The 5,912-nt window shown below is 53.4% G+C and overlaps 1 protein-coding gene across 1 annotated transcript in view; it reads right to left on the bottom strand.

Annotated features, from left to right (window-relative positions):
• The window catches only part of PRR7 (proline rich 7, synaptic), an 11,441-nt gene extending 5,529 nt beyond the window's left edge, over positions 1–5,912 (bottom strand). The window contains exon 1 of the mRNA XM_003802816.3: positions 5,748–5,912. The gene's annotated coding sequence lies outside the window, so the exon portion shown is untranslated. The remainder of the gene's footprint in view (positions 1–5,747) is intronic.

The raw sequence follows: 5,912 nt of genomic DNA, 5'->3' as shown, positions 1-5,912 counted from the left end.
TGTCATTGTTGTTTGGCGGGCCCAGGCTGGATTCGAACCCGCCACCTTAGGTGTATGTGGCTGGCGCCTTAGCCACTTGAGCCACAGGCACCGAGCCTCTTCATGGTTTTCTTAGGCCACAAATTAGCTTGGAGCATAGGAGGGGGACAAAAGGAAGACCCTGGGTGAGTTTCTTAGCCTCTAAATTGCCTCAGTTTCCTCGGCAGTGAAGATCGAGTTGATTCATGCAAAGGTTCTTAGAGATGGTGTGGTAGTTTACAACTGTAATTCTAGTACTCTGGGAGGCTAAGGCTGGTGATTGCTTGAGCTCAGGAGTTCAAGACCAGTCTGAGCAAGAGCGAGAGTCCATCTCTACTAAAAATAGAAAAACCAAGGGCCAGGTGCACTGGCTCACGCCCATAATTCTAGCACTCTGGGAAGCTGAGGTAGGTGGATTGCCTGAGCTCCTGAGTTCAAGACCAGCCTGAGCCAGAGTGGGACCTCATCTCTAAAAATAGCCAGGTGTTGTGGCAGGCCCCTATAGTCCCAGCTACTTGGGAGGCTGAGGCAAGGCAAGAGAATTCCTTAAGCCCAAGAGTTTTTTGGTTTTTGGTTTTTTTGCAGTTTTTGGCCAGGGCTGCGTTTGAACCCACCACCTCCAGCATATGGGACTGCCGCCCTACTCCTTTGAGCCACAGGTGCCGCCTCAAGCCTGAGAGTTTGAGGTTGCTGTGAGCTGTGAAGTCACAGCACTTTACTGAGGATGACAAAGTGAGACTCTTGTCTCAAAAAAAAAAAAAACTAGCTGGGTGTTATGGTGGGCACCTATAGTCCCAGCTTTGGGAGGCTGAGGCAGGAGGATCACCTGAGCCCAGGTGTTTGAGGTTGCTGTGAGCAACCATGCCATGGCACTTTACCCAGGGCAACAGAGTGAGACTCTGTCTCAAAAGGGGAGGCTTAAGAGATGCCCAACAAAAACTGGCTATGATGATGGCTTCTGAACTGGGGATGCAGAGATGTGTGCATTACCAAGGTGCTCCCTGCCTGAGGGCTTGGACAATACATAGAATTCTCATAATCATTATAGGAAGCAGGTTGGCATTCTTTTCATTTGACAGATGAGAACACTTAGTTCAAAAAAATTAAAGGATAGCCAAGGGCACACAGATCTCTTATTCTAGGGTTTAGCTGCATTGCTATCAGCACTTACCACATTGCCCCTCTGCACAAAGAACCCTAGTACCTCAACCTTAGACCCCAAGATCTGCATCTAAGTAAAGGACCTGTCATTCCCTCTATGCACCAAATTCTGCTGTTCCTGCCCTCTGCAATGTGTCTTCTATTCATTTTCTTTGGTCCTTCTGCCACTGCCTTGGCCAGGCCACCATTGCTCCTTACCTGGCCCCCATCACCATGCTTGCTATGATACACCCATGCCTAGCTCAGCCACTCTCCACATTGGCTATTTCCCCAGGCCTCTCCTGCCTGAGCCCTGCAGTGCCACACCACTGCTTCAGGAGGCAGTCCAATCCTTTAACACAGTTTAGATTGGGGCCGCCCAAATTTGCCAGAGTATCAGAACCACATGCAGAGCTTGTTAAAACACAGAGCTAGGTTCAGTAGGTCTAGGCGGGGTGGGGGACCAAGAGTTTGCATTTGTAACAAGTCCCTAGAAGATGCTGGTGTTACTACCCAGGAAGCACATGAAAAACACCAACCTAGGCTCGGCGCCTATAGCTCAACCGGCTAAGGCGCCAGCCACGTACACCTAAGGTGGCGGGTTCGAATCCCCAGCCCGGACCGCCAAACAACAATGACGGCTGCAACGAAAAATAGCCGGGCGTTGTGGCGGGCACCTGTGGTCCCAGCTACTTGGGAGGCTGAGGCAGGAGACTCGCTTGAGCCCAGGAGTTGGAGGTTGCTGTGAGCTGTAATGCCACAGCACTCTACCCAGGGGGACAGCTTGAGGCTCTGTCTCAAAAAAAAAAAAAAAAAAAAAAACACCAACCTAGATCAGGGTGTCCAGGATGAACTGCCAAGGCCTCTTGGCCTCACCTAGCATTCCCTGGACAAGCCAGCCCTGAACCACCTCACCTCACCCCTAGGGGGAGATGAGAAGCCCAATATCAGAATGTTCTGGGGTGGCGTGTGTCCAGCATCAGAGGCTGCATCTGTCTTATCAGCTGGCACAAAGTAGCTCAAAAACCACTTGCTGAAAGAGTGACTGAAAGTGTCCAGTTACCTGCTTGGTCTTTTAGCTGTAGGACAGGGAGTACCTCAAGAGCTGGGTCTGCATCCAGATCAGTCCCAAGGAATGCCACCCATTCACCAAAATGTCACTGAAAGAAGTCATTCATCACCCAGCCCTTGGCCCTGGCAGCATGGCTTATAAGTAAGCTAGTAACCCATATGTCTATATGAATAAAAGACTGCACAGAGGCAAACACTGGGCTCTGGGGTGGAGAAAGGAAGACCCTGGTCTTTAGGTCGTATAGTGAAGCCCTGGACATGAGGCTGTCCTCAAGTGAAGGGACAGAAACTCAGAGCAGGAGACAGAGGAGGAAGAAGAATGTGGTGTGATATGGTGTGTGCTGAGCAAGGGTGGGGTGGAGGAGGAGGTGACTATCAGCCTATCCTGTATACATTGAGCATGCCAGACTTCTACATTTGTTAACATCCCAGGGGGTGGCTGTTGCTATCCCATCCTACAGATGAGAATGTAGGCTCGAAAAGCAGTGGGGCCAGTTCAGGTTGTAGCCTGGCGGTTGTGAAGTCTAGGCAACTGCAAAGACCAAAGTCCTGGCAGGAAGGGCATTTTAGGGAGGCACTGGTGACATTTCTACACTTCTCTCACACTACAACAGATGAACTGAGGCTGGAGAGAGCAGACAGGACTTGTCTCAGCTCCCACAGTCTGCCAAGTGTGGAGCTGGCCAGAAACTCATTTCCACCAAGGCCAGGGTACTGAGCAGCACCCTTGTTTGCAAGCATCTCTGACCCAACCCTGATACCAGGCTAGCAACCAGGGCTTGGGAAACTGCAAACAGGACCACAGAGACTGAGGCCCTGTGGTCTGGTGGATTTTTCTTTCTTAGGCCAGCATCTACTACCCTTATTCTGGCTCTCCTGAGGGGGGCTATGGGGAGAGATACTCAGAGATACTCTGCCACAGAAACTTCAGCCTCCAGCCCCCCATCCAGCATGGAAATAATTCTTAGGCCCTGCAAGGCAGTTGGCCACATGGGGAGATGATGACATCCTCTTGTGGAGAGCAACCTGATGTCACATACAGAGCACTGTGGGGCGGCCCCTGCTTCAGATTTGACTTCTGCTCTGAGCCATGTGAGCCCATCATGTCCATTCCCACACCTGATCCAAACTTTCTTTCTTCACCTGTAGGACAGGGATGACAAGACCTGCCTGGCAGTGCTAAGTGGAGAGCAGAAATGATGAGGGAGGTGATGCACTTCAAGTGCAGCCTACACACCTGCAAGTGACCAACCTAAAGCCAGCACCTTCAGCCTCAAATGTCTAAACCACCTCATGGGGCTACATTGTAAATCTGCTGTCATTTTACCATGGATCAGAGGTCTGGAATTCATGACTGTCAAGTTGGCTCACAATCCACTTTTAAAAATATTCTGATTAGTTGCTAACATTTAACATCCAGGAGATTTTACATAAAGGTCTAGATTTCTGGCTCATCTTGAAAATGGACAATCTGGTTATACCAAGTCCACATTTCACATGGTGACAAGAGATTGACGCCAAGTAGCTCCCTGGCCCACCTTACTCATTCCATTATCCTCTGGCCCCTGGAAGCATTTGGATTTCCAATCTAGACTAAGCACCTACAGAGTCTGGCACAGCATGGGCCAGTTCTCTCTCCTGAGGCCAGGACTGCAAATTGATCAACCCACAGAGCTCAGGAACCAAGGACTAGTGGGGGTTGGGGAGTTCCCAGGGACTGAGACAGCTCTCAGTGCTTGGTCTCCCCACAGAAAGAGAAAATGGAGGGAGAGAGAAAAAAAGTGAGGGAGAAAGCCAGCTCAGTACTTTAAAGCATCTGGAGGAGCAAGAATCTAGCTGATTTGCAGGAAGGAAAAATGTACCAAGGTCTGAAAAACACAGAGAATTTCCTCCCTGGAGGAATGTGAAGTAAGGCTAAGAATGCTCCTCTAGAAATCTCTACAGTTCTTTCCTGCCTGGGTTAGAAGAGATATCATATAGCAGACAGAAAGGGGCTTTGCTGGCAGAGAAACTTGCACTGGAAACTTAGCTCAACTGCTTACTGATACATAACCGTGGGCAAGTCACTTTACTTCCTTGAACCTAAGTGCTTTCATCTCTAAAATGGAGATAGTAAACTTACCTTGCAAAATTGTTGCAAAAATTAGGATACTGGATGTAGAGTGCTCAATACAGGTCTCACACAAAGCAGGAACTGAATGAAAGGAGGCTGTGAATAATTCCAAAGGCACCCCTGCCTGTGGGGTACTCAGGCCTAACTTCCAGGGCAAGAAGTGTGTCTCAAAGCATCTTCTACCAGGGCCTCAAATGCCCCCAATACTGGTCACCTTTGGTGCTTAAGATACCTCCTTGAATGAGAAAGGAAACCAAGTGTGGTTGTGGTCTCTGAGATGCTGGGCTGAAGCTGTTGGGGCTGGCATCTGCTGAGTCAGGCCTAGGAGAGCTGGCAGGAGGGCTATTTCTCTCTCCAGCACACTGCCCGCTGAGGGGAGGCTGGGAGAGAAGCCAGAGGTCATTTCCTCTGAGTCAGAGGCTATTCTTCTCCCAGAGAAGCTCCTCTGGAGGACTGGGCACCTCCATGTGGTGCTGGCCTCCCTGCCCGCCAACCTGCATGTCACCCGGCACAGTTGGGGCATTGTGCTCCAACAAGAAAGGGGCACTTGTGATCCAGACAATGACCTGGGTCGCTCCCATTTGGCCTGGGCTTCAGCTTCTCTGGGTCAGCAATGCCCTTTCCTCTGCTGCCTACTCTGCTTCCACCCTTCCCTGGAGAATGGTGGCTAGGAACGCTGAGCAGAGACTCGCCGCTGGTCCATGCCTGGCCACGAGGGATGAGAGCTTCTTGCCTCTCCAGTGGTAAGAAATATCACCTCTGGGGAACCCAACTTGGGTCAGGCCATGTCAAGGGTGGGCAGGAGAAAGCCCTGAGTAGTGGGGATTGCCGGCAGTTACCCTAGACTGAGCCTCCAGGCCTCCTCCTTCGGCGGCCGGCCCAGGGGCTGGGCCGCCCCCACGTTTGCAGCCACCCCAGGATCTCTGCTGCGACGGCTGCAGCCATGTGGGAACCAGCTCGTGCCCACGGGCCGTTCACCCCCACCCCCACCCTCGACGTGCTGTGGAGGCAGGCACACCCAGATGGGCCGGAGGGGCGACGCTCCCTCCAACCGCGCACACTTGTCCCCCTGCGCTCCCGAGCTGTGGCCCCGCGTGGGGGGCAAGAGGGGGAGGGGCGTCGCCGCCCCGCAGTCGCGTTGCTGGGGAGCGCAACCCTGTTGCTGTGGCAACCGTTTCCAAGCGAACTGTGGCGGCTCGCGCCCGGCTCTGGCTCCCTAGCTCGCTGGCGCTCTCCCTCCCTCCGGTGTGGGCTGGGGGAGGGGCTGCCCGAGGCCCGGGCTGGGGGTCCGAGGCGGCGACCCTGGGCCAGGGCGCAGAGTCGCCCGCGGGGAAATGCTCAGTCGTGGGACCATCTTCTGCCCACGCTCCGTGCCCGCCCGGCCCGCAGCCGCCGAGATACTCACGGGCCCAGGCATCCTTCTCTAGCTCGTCTTCCTGGCTTTGGGCGAGCGGCGCAGGCCCAGCGGACAGAACCCCGGCCTCGGGGAGGCTGCGGCCGAGGCCCCAGGGAGCAGACAGTGGCAGCGAAAGCGGCTCTGAGCGCCGGGATAGAGGCGCGGGGCGCGCGC

Source organism: Otolemur garnettii, unplaced genomic scaffold (assembly GCF_000181295.1).
Source record: "Otolemur garnettii isolate 467f Iridium unplaced genomic scaffold, OtoGar3 scaffold00261, whole genome shotgun sequence".
Lineage (NCBI taxonomy): Eukaryota > Metazoa > Chordata > Mammalia > Primates > Galagidae > Otolemur > Otolemur garnettii.
The sequence above is the reverse complement of the archived record's forward strand: the minus strand, read 5'-3'. Positions and strand labels throughout refer to the sequence as shown.